At 37.5% G+C, this 21,428-nt stretch overlaps 1 non-coding gene across 1 annotated transcript; it reads right to left on the reverse strand.

Annotated features, from left to right (window-relative positions):
- Window positions 1-5,437: 5,437 nt before the first annotated feature.
- Window positions 5,438-5,544, reverse strand: LOC128089823 (U6 spliceosomal RNA). Its single transcript, XR_008210695.1, has one exon. It is a non-coding gene; the product is annotated as a U6 spliceosomal RNA (small nuclear RNA).
- Window positions 5,545-21,428: the final 15,884 nt, after the last annotated feature.

Raw genomic sequence — 21,428 nt, forward strand, 5'->3', positions numbered from 1 at the left:
AGACGTCTCATTGAATTCCTCCAAGTGGGAAAAAGGCACCCACTGACATTCATGGACGCTTGCTGAAAGTTTATGGAGACCAAAGAGTGAATGTGAGTACAATGAGGAGTGGGTGATGCTTCTCATCAGTGGCAACAGCAACACTGGATCACCTCCACTGGTGCAAATTTTTATGAGCAGGACATGCAGGCTCTTATTCATTGCTGGTGAAAATGCACAGCTAATGATGGTAACTGTTGAAAAAATTGTGCTTTATAGTTGAGAATTTGCTCTATCAAATAGCTTTATTGAGCTCTTTGTACCTGTTGCAGTTTACATGGAAATAAACAGGAGGCGTTATTTTTTGAGCAATCCACATATGTCTGCCTGTGTGTATAATCACTGTTACTGTTATTTCTCTCTTCTTTTTCTCTATCTTTTCTCTATCTCTATCTTTTTTCTGATTCTTCCCCCTGTTCCACTCTAGTGGAGTGAATGAACAAAATGCTGTGTGGTGCTGAGCTCCATGTTGTCAAACCACATTGTGGCCTTTGAACAGTGATAGAAATATTAGATAAGATTTCTAGGACTTCCTTCAGGACTGAATAGTATCTTGTTAAGGTGCTTAACACCAGTCTGTGAGACTGTACAGCAACTCACACCTCATTTCATACTAGATGGATTACCTGATAGCAAAAACTAACCAAATTTTCCTGGAAAGTGTCTTCTATTTCAGTATGCAGAGGCAAACTCCTAATTGCCTTCCGTAAGAAAGTAATTTGCTCAACTAACATGGGGAGAACAGTGGACATTATCTATCTGGATTTCTGTAAGGTTTTTGATGCTTTTCTACCGCATCTTTCTAGAAAAACAAAAACAAAAACAAACAAACAAACAAACAAACAAAAACAGTGCATTTTGGGCTAGAGAAGCGGTCTGTACAAGAGGTGGGAAACTAGCAAACAGCTGTGCTCAAAGCGTTGATACCCAGCGTTGATACTCAGGCTGGTAGCCTAGTATGAGTGAGGTTTCCTGGGAATCACTGTTAAGCCCCACACTATTCAATACCTTCATAACCAATCCATTCCTATCACTGTCTCCCCATGTATAAGTTGGTCATAGAATCATAGAATGGTTTGGGTTGGAAGGGATCATCTAGTTCCAATTCCCCTGTTGTACACCAGGTAGCTCAAAGTCCCATCCAGCCTGGTCTTGAATGCTTCATGGGAGGGGGCATTCACAACCTCAGTGGGCATCCTATATCAGCGTCTTACTACTCCCACAGTAAATAATTCCTTCCTAATATATAGTCTAAATCTCCCTTTTCCAGTTTTAAGGCATTTCCCATCATCCTCTTGCTACAAGGCCTTCTAAAAAGTCCCTCTCCAGCTTTTCTACAGGCTCTCTTCAGGTACTGGAAGGCTGCTATAAGGTCTCCTCGCAGCCTTCTTCAGCCTGACTTCATAGGGTGGCTGCTCCAGCCCTCTGATCAACTTTGTGGCCCTCCTTTGAACCTGCTGCAACAGCTCCATGTCCTTGTGTTGGGGGCTCCAGAACAGGATGCAGTACTCCAGGTGAAGTCTCACGAGTGCAGGACACAATGAAATACAAAAACATTTCAGTCAGGAGCTGCATGGCACCTTGTGACCCCTGGGCAAGGGCTTCTCTCTTTACCAGCTGCTCAGCTGTGGTCTCCTGCATCTCCAAACTGGACCGTGTGCCTGCTCCAATTCCTCCTGCTATAGATACCATTGGGTTCTAGGGCATGAAAAAAGACTGCAGCTGGCATTAGGACCTCCTTCCATCCAAGGCTGTCAGCAGAGACCCAAGGCTGCTGCCCAGACCCTGCTGGAGGTTTGATGGGCACCTCTCGGTCTCAGCCTTGCACAAACTCCTGCCCCTAGCCCATCCCCAGGGCACAGGAAAGCCACATCAGAGCAGGACAGTGAGCACTGAGGTATCTTCAGGCTGTCACCATTGCCAACATCTCAGGCTCTGTGGGATTTCCAAAGAGCAATGATGTCTGCTGAGTCCTGAACATGCACAGGCTCACTCCGCAGGGATCCCCTCACACTATTTGCTGCTATCACTTCACCTGCACATTATCAGCCAGGTCAGTATGAGTGGCATGGCCACTGCCACAGCCAAACACTGGCAGTCCTGCAGACAGTGCCCTGCCCCAGCACACAGTCATGCACTGGATGCACTCCTTTATTCTTGTGTTTAGGCACACCATGCTTCCCACCCACAACCATGGCCTCTGCCATGGGTGCTGGCATGGGTACATCTGCGTGCTCATGGGCAGGCATGCACAGCCTATTCTACACTTACACGGGCACAGACATGCTTTCTCAGGCACAGGACAGCCTCACAGAGGAACAGCAATGAGGAAAGACCGGTCCTGGCATCAGGAAAGCTGCAGGATTTCTGCCTGCCTTCACTGCTCACAACTGAGGACAGATCTCAAATGCTTCCTGGCCTGGATGTGTGCTGGGATGGCACTGGGGGCATTTTCTGCCCTCACCTTCCTCTCCTGACCTCTCCAATTTCTTCACAGTGCTGTTACTCTGCACCGATTTACTCTTTCTGCGCTGGGGTACTTTACAATGAGCAGAGCCAGTGGGGGGAGGGAGACCACAATTTTCAGTCCTGGTGAGGCCACATCTGAAGTGCTGTGTCTAGCTCTCAGCTCCTCAGTTCAAGGCAGCAAGGGAACCTTCTAGATAGAGTCCAGAGGAGGGCCACAAAGATAACTAGGGGCTGGAGTATCCCCTTACAAAGTGAGCTGAAGCTGTTCAGCCTGGAGAACAGAAAGCTGAGAGGGGAATCTTATCAACGCTTATCTGAACTATCTGAAGCATACATGTCTCAATTGTTCATTTTATTTTTTTGTTTCCTTCTTTTTTTATGTTTTAATAATTAGAAGTATATATATACATTCACTATATTATATATTTTATATGTGGCCCCAACAGTTCCTCTTTACTCAGTGCAGCCTAGGCAACCCAAAAGTTTGGACATCCAGAGATTGTATCCAGAGAGTGGTGATGGGTCTATGGGTCAGCATCCAGATGAAGATCAGTGACAAGTGGTCTTCAGGGGGCAGTACTGCAACTGGTGATCTTTAACATTTTCATCACTGATGTTGAGAGTGGAACTGAATCAGCAAGATTGTGGATGACACCAAGTGGTGTGGTGCGGTCAACACAACCGAGGGATGAGACACCATCCAGAGACCACGGCTGGCTCAAGCAGTAGGCCCAGGTAAAACTCATGAGGATCAGCAAAGCCAAATACAAGCTGTAACCTTTTTTATTAACAACTTGTTATAATTACAAGTTGGGTGCAAAAGAATTAAGTGCAGCCCTGCTGAAAAAGACATGGGAATACCAGTGAATTTCAAGCTGGACATGAGCCAGCAATGTGTCCTCAGCCCAAAAAAGCGAACATTATCCTGGGCAGCACCAAAAGAAATATGGCCAGTAGGTCAAGGGAGGTGATGAATTTCCTGCTGATTAAGTCAGGTGGTATATTCTAGTTTTCAAATCTGCTGAGATATATTCAGATAGTAGGCTTTGTAGGATCACATTTAAACTGAACTCTTGAGAAGGCATTGGAAAGGCAGCTAGGAAAGAGAAAGCATAAAGAAAGATAGTATAACAAAATACTGGATAACTCTTTACTATATAAAGAAAATAATATTTTTGCAATATATGCAAACATTTTTATTTCTGCTGGATTATAGATTTATCAGATGTAACCATAAGTTTTTGTGTACAAACAATTCATGTAGATACATATAAATATTCCCATACATAGAATCATAGAATCACAGAATCATTTGAGTTGGAAGGAACCCTTAAAGATCATCTAGTCCAACGTCCCTGCAATGAACAGGGACACCTACAACTAGATTACATTGCTCAGAGCCCTGTCCAGCTTGACCCTGAATGTCTCAAGTGATGGGACATCTACCAGCTCCCTGGGCATGGAAGCATTTTAATGCTTCATCACCATTATCATAAAAAAATTTCTTTCATAGATCCAGCCTAAATCTCCCCTCTTTTAGTTTGAAATTACTTCCCCTTGTCCTATCACAACAGACTGCTAAAGAGTCAGTCTCTTTCTTTCTGTTCCCCTCTTTACATACTTACAGGTGCTATCAGGTGTCTCCAGAGCTGAACAGCCCCAGCTCTCTCAGACCAACCTCTTAGGGAAGATATTTCATTGCACGGATCATTTTCGTGGCCCTGCTCTGGAGACTGTCCAACAGGTCCACATCTCTCCTGTCCTGAGGACTCCACATCTGATGCAGAACTCCAGATAAGGTCTCACCAGCACAGAGTAAAGGGGCAGGATTACCTCACCTGCTGGCCATGCTTCTTTTCATGCAGTGCAGAATGCAATTGGCTGCAAGGATGCATTGTTGACTCATATCCAACTTGCCAGAGCTACAAAGGTAGTCTCCCCATTCAAAGTTTTTGGAAATCATAATGGCAGAGGATAGTGCTGAAATTAAAGTGGAGACTTGCTACATGATCTGCTTCTCTGCTGTGCAGAATAAAAGATTGCGTTGAAAAAAGAACTTGAATTCAAGCTAGCTTTTGTAGGGTGCTAGGGGCTTTGACTGGGAAACACTGTTTGGCCCTTTGGCCACAGATGACTAACAAGGCTAGTTATAGCTGAAATGCTCAGACTAACATCAAGGATCAGCTTCTTTTTTTCTGGTAAGTATCAAAAAACCCCAACAATCAAATAAACAAAAATAGTTTTCATGATCACTTCTTATCACAGAATCACAGAATCACCCGGGTTGGAAGGGACCTCAAGGATCATGTAGTTCCAACCCCCCTGCCTAGCAGGGCCACCAAACATACACATTCAGATCAGGTTGCCCAGGACCCCGTCCAATCTGGCCTTGAACACGTCCAAGGACGGGGCATCCACAACCTCCCTGGGCAGCCCGTTCCAGGGCCTAACCACTCTCCTTGTGAAGAACTTCCCCCTAACATCCAACCTAAATCTTCCCTCCTTCAACTTGGATCCATTTCCCCTAGTCCTGCTGTTGTCAGCCCTTCTGAAGAGTTTACTCCCCTCCTGGGTGTAGGTTCCCTTCAGGTATTGATAGGCTGCAATGAGGTCACCCCGCAGCCTTCTCTTCTCCAGGCTGAACAAGCCCAACTCCCTCAGCCTGTCCTCACAGGGGAGGTGCTCCAGCCCCCTGATCATCTTAGTCACCCTCCTCTGGATCCTTTCCAAGATCTCTATGTCTTTCTTTACTGAGGGCTCCACACCTGGACACAGTACTCCAGATGGGGCCTCACAAGAGCCGAGTAGAGAGGGACAATCACCTCCCTCTCCCTGCTGACCACCCCTCTCCTGATGGAGCCCAGGATCCCATTTGCCTTTCGAGCTGCCAGAGCGCACTGCTGGCTCATGTTAAGTCAAATAATTTTTAAAAAATATGGAATGCTTCATGAATTTGCGTGTCATCCTTGCGCAGGGGCCATGCTAATCTTCTCTGTATCGTTCCAATTTTAGTGTATGTGCTGCCAAAGTGAGCACAATTCTTATCTTTGCAACATGCTCTCTAGGGTCTCTCCCTGTGTGGTATTTCTTTTTTAATAACAGTATTAGGCAACATAGATGACTTCTTTCTAACAGAATACATACCTATTCATATCTGATTTGTATTTTGTTTTCAGACCATCTGTTTTCTAATATGGACTATCTGTCCATATTAGAAAACTACCAGCTATTAAAGCCACATGAAGTATGTAGTCATGCCAGGTGCTAATGATGCATTAGAGTCAAGGGGAGGACTACATGTTGTGTCAGGAAGGAATGGAATAAAATGTCACTGCCTTGAGCTCAGGCAGAGAGAAAGGAAGAAGACTGCCTTTTATCTTTGCATGTGAGAGTGTGATGCAGGTAAAAACTGTGATGTGTCCAAAGTGTAGCATTAGACAAACTGCCTTCAGGCTATGTGTGGAAGATAGTGTAGCTTGAGTTCTTTGCTTTTAGACAGAAATGTATCATGGAATGCTGTACCTACTAACAGTGATGGTGTGTTACTACTCAGACATTAAATGCTTAAGTTATTGGATTTACATGGAGAATAAAATCACAGGAAATACTGAAGAGACTTCTAGAATCTGTGAAGGTTTCTGAGTTGTTTGCATACTGGGAGAGCCATAAAGTTTCTGTAAATTGTTCAGAACAAAATTAATGTACTATGAATTTCCACAAAGGAGCATTTGGATTAAAAAAAAAAAAAGCCATATGCTTTCTTTTGAATGGAGAAATCATAAAAAGCTGTTTAGACATTGACTTACCTTCCGTGGAGGTTTGAAGCTTGAATGGGGATTGTTGCAAAAATAGGAAGGTAACAACCCAGAAGTTGACAAAAAACTCTCTAACTCACAACCCTTGGTGCTTCCTGAATCTTGGTCAGTTTTAGAGTCACTCTTATGCATACCGACCACTCAAACCAGCCTGCCCATTTTTATAAAGAATGTTAAAGTCATGTGCATGTTTCTTCCTTACGTGTTTCTTGGGGTTACTCTACAAAAAGAAGAGATTGTGGCCTTGTAAAATCTATCTTAATGCTTTTCATGTAAAACAAAACAAAACCCAACAGACTGGCAGTTTGCCTTGATGTTGAAGGACGTGAAGGACAGTTATTTGTGTTGTGTCTTCGTGGGGCTTCAGGACACAGTATCAGTCTGTACAAAGAGAAAACTCTTTGTAGTCGTCATTTGTTGAGTCTTCATTTTTATCATTATCCTGTTCTTTAGAGTGTAACTTGTAAGCCCCTCCTAAGCTCCTAATATGTCAGGTATGCAGCTCAGGCCTAGCATTATGGTCTTGCTACATACTTTTGGCATGGCTGAGTTGCATAGGAGAAGGTTCCAGATCTTGCAATGTGTCACAAGCTGTGCGAGCACTCTTAATGCAAAATGAAGTACTTTCTCCATTTATTACTTTGAACAGCTACATTCTCTACTTTCCTTTCTAGTTAGATATTTGCCTTTTCCATTTTTGACAGTTAAAATGCATGCCTTCAAAAGGAAATAACTAGTTAAATAGGAAAGCGATTTTCAGATGTACAAAGCAACCTCAAAAAAAGATACACATTTTGAAACTGACAATTAAGAGTGCAGAAGCATTTGTGATTGATTATGCCTTCCTCAGTGTGAGTTAGTACACCTGAGACATGACTTTTTTCTGGATGTTTCTAGACAGTAACATCCCTTGAGTATCAGATGGGCTTTGAAATAGGAAGATGTTTGAATTCATGTGCTTTGTTGAAGCTTGCTGAAGACTTAGTTTGATAAGAAGAGCTTTTGTTTATAACCTAAGTACATTGTCTTGAAACATTTTTTACAATGCATTAAAAAATACGCACACATATAGTATGCTCTTAACATAGTGATATTTAGAGTGATATGAAGTCGAGTGCTGGTAAAAGGTCATGGCACAGTACCATCAAAAATTTTAAATTTAGTCTCTTAATGAACATGACTACATGCAGCAACACTTACTAAATTGACTTTGCACCATAGAAGATTTTTTGTGTTTATTTGTAAAAGACAGTCTGAATGCATTACAAGGGCTCTGTAATTTTTTGTTTGTTTGTTTTTGTTTTGTTTTGTTAAATTGTATAGAGGAATCAAAATTGCTTTGTTTTGTTTTGCATGAAATAGGACTTCATCATATCTTCTTCACAACTAACTGAGAAGTGATGTCTACTCTCCTGTCAAGTACCACATGAATAGCATAGCAGTCTGTTGAAATTAGCTGTGACTTGGTTTCATCTTTAACAGTCAAATGTGTGTAATACTGGTATAGAGACAGCAAGAAAGGGAAATCAGAATTAAAGCCTTAGTATGTCCTGCATGCCAGATTTTCCACCTAGCAAGAGCTAAGCAAAAGTCTGTTTGTCTGTGGGAATAATGTACTATGAAAAAGAACTGTATGATCTTCTTATATTTTGACACACAAATGCTGTAATTCTAAAACATGAATTATAAAAATTAGAAAGTATTAATTTGTAAAGCACAAGAATTTAAAATAAAAATAGAAACAATTACTAGATCTAAACAATACATATTTCTATATTAACTGGTAAGTTTTCCCAGCACTGTTCAATATTATGTGTCAAGCTATAGCACATGCATAAATCTGTCATAATTGGCAATTGCAGTAAAAAGCAATAACCATTATTTAAATACAATTTGTTATAAATGTATTGCTTTAATGTTACAGAAGGTTGGCTCTGGTGGACTTTCAGGGCTGGATCAGCCTGATAGTGAAATACTGGAGGGCTTGAAAAATCTAAATTTTAGGAGAAAGTAAACAAGAGGAAGCAAAAATCACTGACGATGCTGGAAAGAGAGGAGACTAGTTAGTAATTAGGGCTTATCAAGCTTTCTATGGCTAACAGATTTGGGGGGAGAGGACAGAAGCATAGAGTAGCAGTTCAGAATTATCTGAGGTTTTCTTTGGTTCAATTTAGTTGTTTTCTTGTTCTAGCAAGAGAATTTCTTATCAAACAAAAGGATATAGTCTTCTCTGTGGGGAAGCTTAATTGCATTGAGGAGTCAAAGATAATCCTCCAAATTAATCTTTGATGGGAGCCACATAACCTTTGAGAAAATAAACAGGCTAGGAAAATAATATACTTCTGACAAATGTTGTGTTTACCCATAATGAAAATGTTTGATTATAACCTCCTGTCTGCAATATGAATCTCTGGATAGTCTCACTCACCTTCTACTTCTGTCCCTCCTCTCTCCATGTTTTATTATGTCAGGCTGTAAATTGCATTATTCTCCCCAGGTAATCTTGGATAGCCAGGGAACTGACATACAACTGCTTTATAATAGCAGGTAGTTTTGGGGAGTTTGTTATTATTAAACTTGCTGCCTGTATGCTGTCTGTAGAGGCATGGAAAATCTTCATACTCTGGTAAAGAAATGCCCAAATTAACCAAAACTGGAAAAGTATGTTAGGATGAGTGGACAGGGATATATTATTCTGTTCTGACAGTGCAGCACAATAGATCTTTTGAAAAACAAAGGAGAGGCTGGCATGGTGCTTCAAAAATCTTTTCCCTCTTTTGGAGTCCTTAACACCAAAGGTCATTTTAAGCCTTTGGAAGACTACATTATTCCATTCTAATCTATGCTGGCAGTGATATCAAAACTCTCCTGCAATTCTGTACTTAAACTGACACATTCATGCTACTCCATTGCTATACAAATATATATTCTGTAGTGCAAGAGTGTGTATTCTGATTTTTTAAAGATGAAAAAGAATGTAGTAGTTTCTTCTATAACTGAAGCATTATTTTGTACATAACAGAGAAGTGCCACAAACACACTAGATTCTTGCCAGTTTTGTGCCTATAAAAATAGCACATCCAAATTACAAATCACAAGACAGTACAGACTTCTAAAATCAGCTCTCAGATTGAAAAACAAACAAACAATCAAACAAAAAAACCAATGTGGTTACACTCCTTTCCAGCAAGGGACGTGTTTCTTGAAGAAATTTGCATTGAATGGCAATAAATGAATGGAATGAGGCAAATTTGTCTGCATGTTAAACAATTTGTCTTAAATTTGAAATGAAAGTATTACCTTACCTTATAGCAAGCTTCTTGGTAGACCATGTCTTATGACCTGGATACTGGATTTTTTCTGAATTGAAGTAATAGTAATAGGGAAAAAAAGTCAAGTCTATTATAAGAAGTGATGGAAGAGGACCAGAACATTTTAATTTATTTCCAGACTTTCCACAGTTTCTCAAAATAAAATCTGATATAATTCAGTGAAATGTTCCTTGCATAAAATTTTAGATTGGAGCACTGGTTTAGAATTCAGGTTGTCATGATGAATTGGAAAATGCCTGGAGTAATAGGTGATATAATGGAATAAATGCCAGTCCAGAGCATTATATCCAAGAAGGAAAGTTAAATAAATGAATCAAGTATAAGTGATTATGCTCCAGGAGCTTAAATAAAGACCTGTGCATTGTATACTTGTGCATAAATATCAGTATATCATATACACTATTTTATAAACGTATGTACAAACTAATTCAGCAGCAAAATTTTTCAGAATAAACATATGTCATTGTGGATTTATTAACTGGGGATAAAAGTACTCAATTCACATGTTTGATGACTTTCTTTGATGCATTTTAATGCTTATGTTAATAAGCAGACAGACTGTGAAAAGTTCAGAGAACAAGGGTAAGAATAATGAAAGCATTAGGACCTATGGCAGAATGATGAAAAAATTGTATTTGGCTGAAGCTATAAATACACTTGTTATGCAGTTGAAGTTTTTGTGTGTGCCATTTGTTTAGTCCTTCCTCTTTTTTCATGTGTCCTTTTAAGAGACCTTCAATCTTAATTTTCCAATGCAAAATCAAGCAAGAATTGGTATAAATATTAGGAGATGCTAAGTGCTTCACTGCCATTATATGAGTTACTAAGAAAGACAATGAAATCTGTCGTTTGTGGTCTTGAAGATCAGGATAAGCAAATGTCTATTTCTGCTCCCTGCTTTCAGGCTAACTTTAAATAACCCCTGAATATGCCTTATACAGAAGCTGACGTACCTGAGCTGAAAGAAGGTCCAGTTAACAAAAGCCTGGCTAATACGTAAGAAAATATTTCTTTTAGATTTACTTCAAACTTTATGCCTACATTTCTTCTCCAGCCTATCAATTTCTAACCTGCTCAAACACATAAGTAAATGTGATTTTTTTCTTCCTTTTTTTTTTCTTCTTTTCCTCCATCTCTTTCTTTTCTTTTCTTTTCTTTTCTTTTCTTTTTTTTTTTCTTTTCTTTCTTTCTCTTCTTTTTTTTTTTTTTTTTTTTTTAATGCTGAAAATAACCTCTTTTTCAGGACTTGATACTGACATCTGTGTGAACTTTATTATATTACCTAATGTTATGGGTGAAACTTTCATCCAATAAAGTTGGCATGATGATATAACTTCTATTCTATGGTTGTTTTTTATTGGTATTTAGATTTCATCTCAATATCTTTTCGAAAAGGCAATTGTAGGCAATTGTAGGGTTTATATATACACTCCTTACGAGTTTTAAGATTTTTTCTTACAGACAAGTGCTTGAGAATCTAGTTATCCTTCTGCCGGTTTTTAAAGTCCTTCATTTTTATGAAGCAGAAGTTTCAGTGGTAATGTGAGAAGAAATAGTGAGAGAGATGCCTTAGGCATTTCAAACATTTGTTTGAATGAAAAATAAGATTACTCACTTAGCACAGATAAAAACATTTATTTTCATAAATATCCATACACAAATACTGCTTGTACTTCATCCCAGAATAATAGAATTACAGATTCACGAAGTGCAAGCAGTATTTGTATCTGTATAGCTATGAAAATAAATGTTTTTATATACAAATGTGTACCTTTCTAAAACTATTGATTTCCTGAGATTTGAACTGAATAATGCAGCACGTAACTATTTTCTCAACTTTCTTTTTTAGTGAAGATATTGACAATTTTTTTAGGGGGAGATGACAAAATGATCACTTATTAATCAGGCAACTCAGCACTGCTCATCATCTCCCCAGTTAGCTTTAAACTGAGAAATAATTTCTATTTGAGATGAAGATCTTATATGCATATGAACTTTTATTTCACTTAGATATAAATGCGTCAAGAATGCAAAGAAGCCATTACAAGATATGTTATTAGAAATTTTATGACAAACTGGGCTCTGGGTCACATTCTGCTTTAGTTATTTGGCTTATAGAAAAGCAAAAAATATTAAGTAGAATACCAGGGGAAAACAAACAAACAAACAAACAAACAAAAAAAGCAACATTGGAAAGGGGAAAATAGTGATGTCTGTTCTGTATGTAGTAGACTAAGAATCCTTCATCTTAGATAGGTATAATGAGAGAATCGTATACTCAATCAATTGGTGGCCCTGCATGTGGCACGGGGGTTGGAGATTCATGATCCTTGAGGTCCCTTCCAACCCTGGTCATTCTGTGATTTTGTGATTCTGTGAATAGGGCTATCATTCTAATCTCAAAAGAGACTTGTATCTTTTACATGTCTCTTGTATCTTTTACATGTTCTTACTCCATACTCCAATCCCATCTGAGCAATGAGCTAAAAGCAGAAATGCAAAAAAGAAATGTCAGGAAGGGTGAGAGAAGTTGCTGTCAGTTTTATTTGAAGGTGAAGTATATATGCAACTAGCTTTATGTTTTTCTTAATAAATCCTACCAACATATTCATCAACATACTGTGGATATTTTATTAGCTGATCATTAAATATAGTGTCTTTTGAAGGGCGTATGTGTACTATGTTTTGTTCTTGGCAAGAAGTAAAATGGCTAACCATAGAATGGCTTGGGATATAGGGGATCCTTAAAGATCATCTAATACTACTCCCTGTGTTAAAATGCCAATAAGTTTCTGAACAATAAAACTTCTTCTAATGCTTTCATTGATTAAAAAAGGAAGAGAACTGATGCATGATTCTGCATAGCTGTCTTTGTAGAGACTCCTTCTGGTGCCACTCCGTACTTAGTGTGATGGTGTCCTTCACATCAGCAGATTTGCCAATTTATATTTTAGTAAATATACTATTTGCCACCATGATACCTAAAATATTATGTTTTCTTCATGTATTAGGTACTGAGTAATTCTCTGTCAGTTCTTGTAAGTCTTTAGACTTTTCCTCTCTGAAGATTTCACACAGAATTGTCGGAAGGATTTTTTTAAGTCCTATTACAATAAAAACAATTGCTCCCTTTCTTCCACGTGAAGTAAAATGTAAAAGCCTGCTTTCCCTTTCCCGACTTCTACCATCCTTCTCCCTTTGGGGTGGGAAGTACCTACATTTGTTTTCTATTGGCAAGATACTACAAGCTTTTATGGCATTTCTAATGTATTTTTCTTGAAGCAGTAGAAAAATTGTTTTGCCCTCTAGGTGATCTGGGCTTAATTCAGGAAATAAATGTTCTCTGGTAACAATTCTATATCCTTATTAGTTTGTGTGCATCAAATGGAACAGAACAAGATGAATGATATCTGTGTTGAGGAAGATTAGAACAATCTATCTCACAAGGAAAAAAGAAAGCCATTTTGGTTGGAATTAGCTGGGTGATTGCGTTGTGTACTCTTCCTGAACATTGTGAAATAGAAATTGCAGTGGTTTACAATGGCAAATTCTAATTATTTCCAACATACAAGTGTTACCAGCGAAGTACATCTCTTCAGTCTTACTGGACTAGTACATTTTGTTATGAATGCAGTTTACTTATAATTTTTGCCTTTCTCAGAGATACACCGGCAGCCAATCCCTGGTTCAGCAGGGGGGATTTACCTCACTGCAGAGAAAAAATGCCTTCTGAAGCTGCTTTCTTTAGCAGTACAAATTTTCTGTACTTTCTTCCTTGTTATCTGAGCTAACTGGCTATTTTAGTCCTCCGCTGTTATGTGCATTTAAATTAAATCTGGGTATTTAATCATTTTTGTATGAAAAAATATTTCCTGATTGCTAAGTTTGAAAGATTAAAAGTGGGAATATCTATGGAGCAGAATTTACAAGAGTGCAGGATGTAAAATGGATAAGGAAAGAGATTTTGCATCTCTTTTTATTTTCTAACAAAATACTTTAAAGAGAGAAAAATCATTTTGCAAGAAGAGATCTGAAATGGGGAGGAAGAAACATCACATTTGTAGATCTTGTGGGTTTTTTTTTTTTTTTTTTTTTTTTTTTTTTTTTTTTTAATACCCTTTCATACAACAGTATCATTTTACAGCAATTTCTTATGGTTTTCATTTTGACTCAGTAGTGACTCCGCATTTCTTAAAAACAACAAAAAACACAAGTTCATAGACCAGACAAGGAGCATACTTAATGAAATAATTGGGGGCTGGAAATAATAAATTGAATTGTTCTTACTTAGTTTTTAGTCAGATTTATGAATTATTTGATTTTGTAATCTTAACTCAGTCTTACACTGCTTTACATGTTTTGCCTTTCCGAAGCTGCTTTTAGCATAAGTGTCTATCCAAAGACTTTGGTTTGTCTATGCAATTCTTGTGTAAAACTCCTAAGAATTCTACATGCTGATATGGCACCCCAAAATCTAGCTTACTCTGTATATATGAGATTTTTAAGGGTAGGTGGAGGACACCCTTCTGCCCTCTGCTATGTGCTCCTTGCTGTAATGCCCAGAAGCAGAAGCAAATGTAACTCCCACAGATCCTTACTTCCACATGACAGTCCATGGATCTCACCTTTTTATAGCCTAAACCCCAGATGGATCTACACACAGTTTATGTTATTTATTTTTTAAATAGCATGTAATTCCATTAACTTTTTCTCAGTGCAGTTTACATTCCAGCCTGTAGCTAATGTTTTGAGGCCCCCTTTTTATGACAGCTTTTAGCCTGTAAATATTTTGTAATCTGCATTTGCAATTGGAAGCTTTAAAAATTGAATTTGCCTTTCATGGAGTGTAATTTCTTGCACAGCTAATAATTTTAATTGCTCTGTGTACTCTAAGTGAAAGATATTTGCAGGCAAGCTTTGAAGCTGCAGGATCAAAGATTTATTTTAACTGTTTGATCTGGAGGCCCATTTCCTGGCACTTCTATATATATGTTGGATGTAGAATCAAGCAGTGCTGTGTAATTATTGCAAGTTATCATCTCTGTTTTCCACTCTAGTGATTTACTGTAGTTGTAAATATAAGTATCACTATTCTATTTTCAATTTAGTTGTTGTTTTTTTTTTTTTTTTTGCTCAGCAGCTATTTGTAGCAGCTTTTATTTTTCTGCACATTGATCAGGAAGGCTGACACCTAGGATGAGCCACAAGAGCCTTAGTCTTTAGTATTCTTATGAAATGCTTATTGCATTGTTTCTGCAAGTTGTTTATGCATTTATTTGACTAAACTACATGCAGACCAACTTTAAGAAATGCTTTCTAAGTGATTTACAGGTTTTTGTATGTGACTGTCATGTTTTTTAATAAAAGGACTGAGAAAACAGCAGTAACTAGGTGTATGAGGAACACTTTCAGACCCTGATGACTGAAAAACTTCAAGTGGCAATAAAGTCCTATTAGAGCTACAATAGCCATGGCCTTTACAGCTCTAATAGACATGGAACAGATCAGACTCTGGCAGAACTGAAAGTTCTTTTAAAATGAACATACGGTTATTCCAGTTTCTTTGTGTTTCTCCTTTTTTTAGGTTTGTATTGTGAGTTAGAGAACTTAAGCAGAGATGCATATATAAGTTTCTCTGGCTGATAATTCCTTCAACATAAATTTCTGCCTGAATATCTATTTATAAGACCATCAAAATAATTATATCTTAATGACAGTGACATGAAATGCAGATCCCTCAGGAGTGTAACTGCTGTGACAGCTCTCAAGCTGAATGCTTGCTCTGCTCCCTTCTCTGGAGGACTTGGGGAGAGGGGTGCATCTGCTAGGTGAGCCCTTAAGTATATTAGACAAGTGGAGACTTTATCAAGAGGTGGTTGCTGTGTCATCCTCTCTCCCAATGCACTGAGTAGTGCATCAAACAAGTAACATTTAATTCACTGGGACAGTGAGGAGGGAGCAGTTTTCACAGGTAGTAGTTTCCACTTCCTTTGAAACTTCATACACCACCTTGCATCCCATTTGTTTTTCTTCTGAGTATCATCCTAATGAAGACCAAAATAGTATTTGTTCCTTCTTCAGCATGTGAACATGAAACAGAAGGCCAGAAAAAGAGAGAATAAAAAGTCTGAAGTATCAGAAATTTCCAGTCCTACTTACCAGTGCTCGTGTAATCCAGAGAGAGCTGTTTTCTTTTCTTTACAAGTTGATGAAGTTGATTGAATTATTTTGGATGAGAATTTTCTCCAACTAGATTTTAATCATTGGAATGATGGCATAAATGTTCTTTCTATGGCTTGACATCATGGTCTGAAATAATAATCAATTGAAACGATAAGGATGGTTACCTCTGACTAGTTTATTTAGCATTATCAGTTTTGCTGTAGCTGACCTTTTCCATCCCAGCCTCACTTCTGTTCATATGTCATGTTTCATTTTATCAGATTGATTTCCTTTTACCATAAGAGTTTGTATGTGTAAGATTTCAAATGCTAATCAGTCCTTACAGTTTCTTACAATGCTTGAAAGCTAACTGTATTAAAAAAAAAAAAAAAAGGGACAGCTATTTCTAATTGGATGCTCCTGAGAATACAAATATAAAAGTAGAACAAATTTTATTTTTAAATTCTAACCCTGAATTTTAAAATAATATGATCAGTATTTAAGAAAACCTATGTTTTTTGAAATCCTGTACATAATGGAATTAAACTCAAAAAAATTTGTGCCACCTTGTAAAACTATGATTCTAACTCACTTGCCTTTAAATATTGGTCTGATATTTGTCAGACTTGGATTTTCCAATAGTAATAGGAAAGCGTGCTTGAGTGTACCCATACATTCACATCACAGCTTCTGCCCAAGATTGCTGGTTGGGAAAGTTTCAGCATCTTTCTTCCTGCCATTGCAAATCTGCATCTGAGGCTCTTTGAGTTATGCTTTTTTTAAAATAAAAATGTAGGAATGTGAGTAGTGACTGTTGAAGTTCCCGTGATCCTGTAGATGGGAGGCCTATGTGTTTAAAATGAAGTAGATTTTATGCCCAGAGACGCAGAACTTGGACCATGAACTATTTACCTTCATGCATGATATTTACTGTAACTTTTTTCCTTGGTAATCAACTACTCACTACTTAGTGAGACTGCACTAAGTTTGAATGATAAGGTTGTTTTTTTTCTTTTGTGATCTCATAATAGTTCCACACGAGATGCTATAGTTTGCAGGAATATATACTGTTCTTAAATCTTGCTTCTTGTCTTCCATAAAGGAAAGGGGTCTCTCAGGGGAGACCTCATTGCTCTCTATAACTTCCTGAAGGGAGGTGGTAGTGAGCTGGGGGTCGGCCTCTTCTCTCGTGTCATTAGTGATAGGACCAGGGGGAATGGCTTCAAGCTACGGCAGGGGAGATTCAGGCTGGACATGAGGAAGTATTACTTTTCAGAAAGGGTGGCCAGGCACTGGAATGGACTGCCCAGGGAGGTGGTGGAGTCACCGACCCTGGGGGTGTTCAAGGAAAGGCTGGATGTTGTGTTGAGGGACATGGTTTAGTAGGAGCTATTGGGAATAGGTGAACGGTTGGACTGGGTGATCTTTTAGGTCTTTTCCAACCTTGGTGATTCTATGATTCTATGATTCTATGAAAAATAAGCTATCTTAAACTTCATTGCAAAATAAGTCCTAAGGGAGTGAGAGTTTGCCTTTGTCATAAAATCTGCATATTAATAGGTCAAAAGTCTCCACCACCCTTTCACTTCACCAGTGTGGTTGGCATTTTCAATAGAACACAAGTGGAGGAAAATAAGATGCAATTACTAAGAAATTAACAGGTGAAAATGGGAAATTGATTTGAACTGCAGTCAAATGTTGTTTGATTTTGTATCTTTCATCTAATAATCAGTCTTCTGTGGTGGACTCCTGAATCTTTCCCTACATAGATTTACCATCTGACTTACTTTAATTTAAAGCAATCTTCATATAACCACAGGATGGGAGGTACGAAGGAGCTGCTTGGGTGCCCTTGTAGCTTAAAATTATAATTTATAGTATCCAAATTCATTTAAGATACATACATATTTTTACCATCAAATACTGATGATGAAAGTCTATTGAGCTGATAATGTTGGGTCTGGACATGTTTAAGTATATTTTGATGACACACTCATCTGTGTGCTGTCCTGCTTTCTATGTGGTCTGTCAGAGTTTGTCAGAGAGACATTCTCTAAACGTGTTACTGGAGCCTGTGCTTGGAACATGCCAGCAGTATCAACTCTTTTCTCAACAATCCATTGGCTCAAGTGTTCTCTGAATAGAGCCCAGACATTCTCCAAACTATTTTTCCTGCAATTATTCCGGTAAGTTTTTGTGATGAAACACTTTGTTCTAAGTGTTTGGCTATGAGTGTTTCTTGGTTTTCCCCTTTCCTTTTTCCATAAGAAAAGCTTAAAATCCAGTGAAATCACTGTGGAATTACCCTGGAATGCTTTACTAAGCGGACCGACTGCTGTAGTCTTTTGTTTTGACAGGATGAAAATATGCAAAGTGACATAACTGATCTTCCACTCATATGGAAGAAATGGGAAGTGAAAATGAAGATTTTCAGATTATAGAAGGACAGAACAAAGGGTGTTTCTACTGTTTGGAAGATGTATTTCTGTGTTGCAGAGATGTAAAGAGATTAAGGAGCACATTTAGTGACATTCGGTGATATTTTATTAGATGTTCTCCATATAACTTATGGCTAAAGATTAATTGATTTTACTTTTTTAAAAGTTTGCTTAAAAACAAGCTTCTTCAGCAATGTTGTAGAGTACTTATTGTCTCTAAAAACTTCCTTCACTCTATTTTGGTACAATACTGTAAGTTCATGAACAAGAATAGATTTTCTATAATAACATTTTCACTGTAATGTCATACCAGTGCGATAATAAGAATTAAATTATTAATTAACTAAATGTCATTAATCAACCTTTTGCAGTCTTCTGTACATGAAGATTGCTCTGAAAATTTTCTTCTTGACTATGCCACATTTTCCCGTACAGATACAAAACACTATCCTCAAAGATTCATCAGCCTAATCTTCTCCTTAATACATTCTTTTTTAAGTTTAAATTCAGTATTTTTTTTCAGCTAGGTGAGATGTTTTATACACGCACTGAAGAAGTTTGCTAAAAGGAAAGGGATTATGAGGATTTTACTGTGAATTTTTCCCATTTATTTTTGTGTGGAAATCTGTGGAGAGCTAAGGGTTAGAAAAGTGAAAAAATAATTATTCTAGTTAAGAAAACAGTATGAAAAAGTTAATCATTATTTTATCTGGCTGTTGTTTTTAATGTATAAAATGGGCTGTTTTCATTTACAGTTATTTTTATATATTACTTTTTAATTGTATAATTAAATATGGAAGTAACCCGGGGCTTCTGAACTTTGTTGGACAGTCTCCTACAGAAAATCTTTCCTACAGAAAGTCTTTTGTTTACCTTAGTGTTTGTGACTTAATTATCTTTTTTTTCTTTTCTCATTACTGTGATTAAAAAGAGCTGTCAGTCTGTAAGTTCCATGGTTTACTTTTTAAGAAGCCGTATTTTAGTTTACTCTTACAGATTTAAACTTAAAACCTTTTTTAACTTTTCCCACTTCCCTCTATTATCTGTGCATCATAAACTGTCTGATTTTGTTCTTCTTCTCCAGAAAGTTTCCTTTTGGAAATACATGTATTTCATCAGCATAGCCTTGTCCCACTTCCTCCCCATGTGCGTCTTCAAATTGAAGCTCATTTAGGTGCTACTGTGCGTTTTAGAAGCATATACTCCTTATGTGCCAACAAGAGAACAAAGGATCTCTTAGTACTTTTCATACATGTGTAAACTACACACATCATCAAATAGAAGGGAAAAATAGAGAACATTAAATTACATGTCATTATTTTATCTTGTCACATCAAACCTCGGCAATTTACAAGGCTTAGGATGTTTGGGACCACAATGGGGCTAATTAATGGGCAGCATGCTTGCTTACTTTAGAATCTCTAAGTCTCTTGTAGGTGACAAAATAAAATGTAATTATTTTGATATTTTATTGAGTGGTTTGCCAGCCACAGTGTAATTACTTCTTCTGAAAAAAAACTGATCTGAAAATTATGAATGTCAGGAAACTAGAGCCTGTTGATGATATTTTCTTAAGAACAACAACTGCAAGGTAAGTCTTCAGGAAAGAGATGAAATAGTATTGAAACACTACAGTGAATGTGGTTTTTCCTACTGTGTACAATTATATGTAATTAGATCTGTCCCCCCACCCTTTTTTTTCACTGTGCTGTCTAAAAAATTACTTCTACCTAGATTCTATCTAGATACTCAATGACCTTGTAAATAAGATAGCAAGATCAACATAGTCTGAAGAAATAATTAGTAACAATTTAACGGAAATTGTTCAGCTCAGGCTGAATCAATAGTAATGGGGATGAATAAATGGTAGAAACCTTAAGTAATTACAAATCCTTTAAATTATTCTTGAATTAGATAGCGAAAGAAAAGAATAGATTTAATTACTTGCTTTAGTGATACACAAAGAGAACTTTCTTAATTCTCTCTTTGTACTTTCTTTTCAAGAATACATTTCTTTAGGCAGGTGTATTCAGTTTCCTGTACCTTATGCAACTCTCTTAGTTAAGCTAGATATACTAAATTAGGTACTCTGTTTTTTCCCTATGCTGAGTCACAAATATCAGTGGGAAGAAGAAGATTTCTTCTTAACTAACTCAACTGACTTCTTAACTACACTGGTTTCAGTGTATTTTTGGCACAATTCATATTTTTCATAGAACTCTAAGGAGTAAAGAACAATGTGTTTTTCATTTTCTGTGCAGTAGAGAAGAACTTCTAGGAAACACTAAATGTACCTTTAATTATTGGAAACAGACCAATATGTGTACATAGAACATGTAATGAAAAAAAGAAAAAAAATTAGTATTATGTTGAGGTTTTTTTTAAGCTCCTACATCATACAAAGTTCATTGATGTATTGAACATAGTGTCCAGATGGTACTTTTTGCATTACTGTTTTTAATTTCAATTATGAAAGTATTTTATTGCGGTCTGAAGAGACATATTACATTGCTTTTCTATATTTGTAAACTATACTGGTTCACAAGAACTATTATCTTGACTCATATGAAAAAAAATCTTAGAAGGGCAAAGAGATGTCAAGGCTGAACCTAGCTGTGTTTATAGCTAAATTAAAATCAAATAGAAAAAAATTGAAGAGCAGTTACACGACACTGTTTGGATCACTGTGGAAATGTAAAGGTCAGAGAAACTTAACTTAAGGAGTTCTGTTGACATTTGGGGATTTCTCAAAGCCTACCACTGGTATTTTGGTTTTCTTGACTATCTAAAGCAGCAATAGAAAAATTCTATACTCTAAAAATTCTATATTCTATACTATATTCTATTTGCTAATTGACCCAAATGTTTTCTTGGTATAAACTATTCATTGATATTACTAATGATTTTTTTTTCAATCAGAATCTACTGACTGCAGCGAAATAATTAAAAGGCAATTTTTTCAGTGTTTTGGATGTATAGACCAATGACAGAATGACTCATCTCTAAAACAAATAGGTGACTTAATTTTCCTAGGATCACAGAATGGCTTGGATTGGAAGGTTCCAACCTTGTTTCATGGGCAGAGTTGCCAATTGCTAGATCAGGCAGCCCACAACCCCATGCAACCTGGCCTTGAATGCCGCCAGGGAGATGGGGCATGCACTGCTTCTCTG

The sequence above is a fragment of the Tympanuchus pallidicinctus genome, unplaced genomic scaffold (genome assembly GCF_026119805.1).
Source record: "Tympanuchus pallidicinctus isolate F22 unplaced genomic scaffold, pur_lepc_1.0 scaffold4, whole genome shotgun sequence".
NCBI lineage: Eukaryota > Metazoa > Chordata > Aves > Galliformes > Phasianidae > Tympanuchus > Tympanuchus pallidicinctus.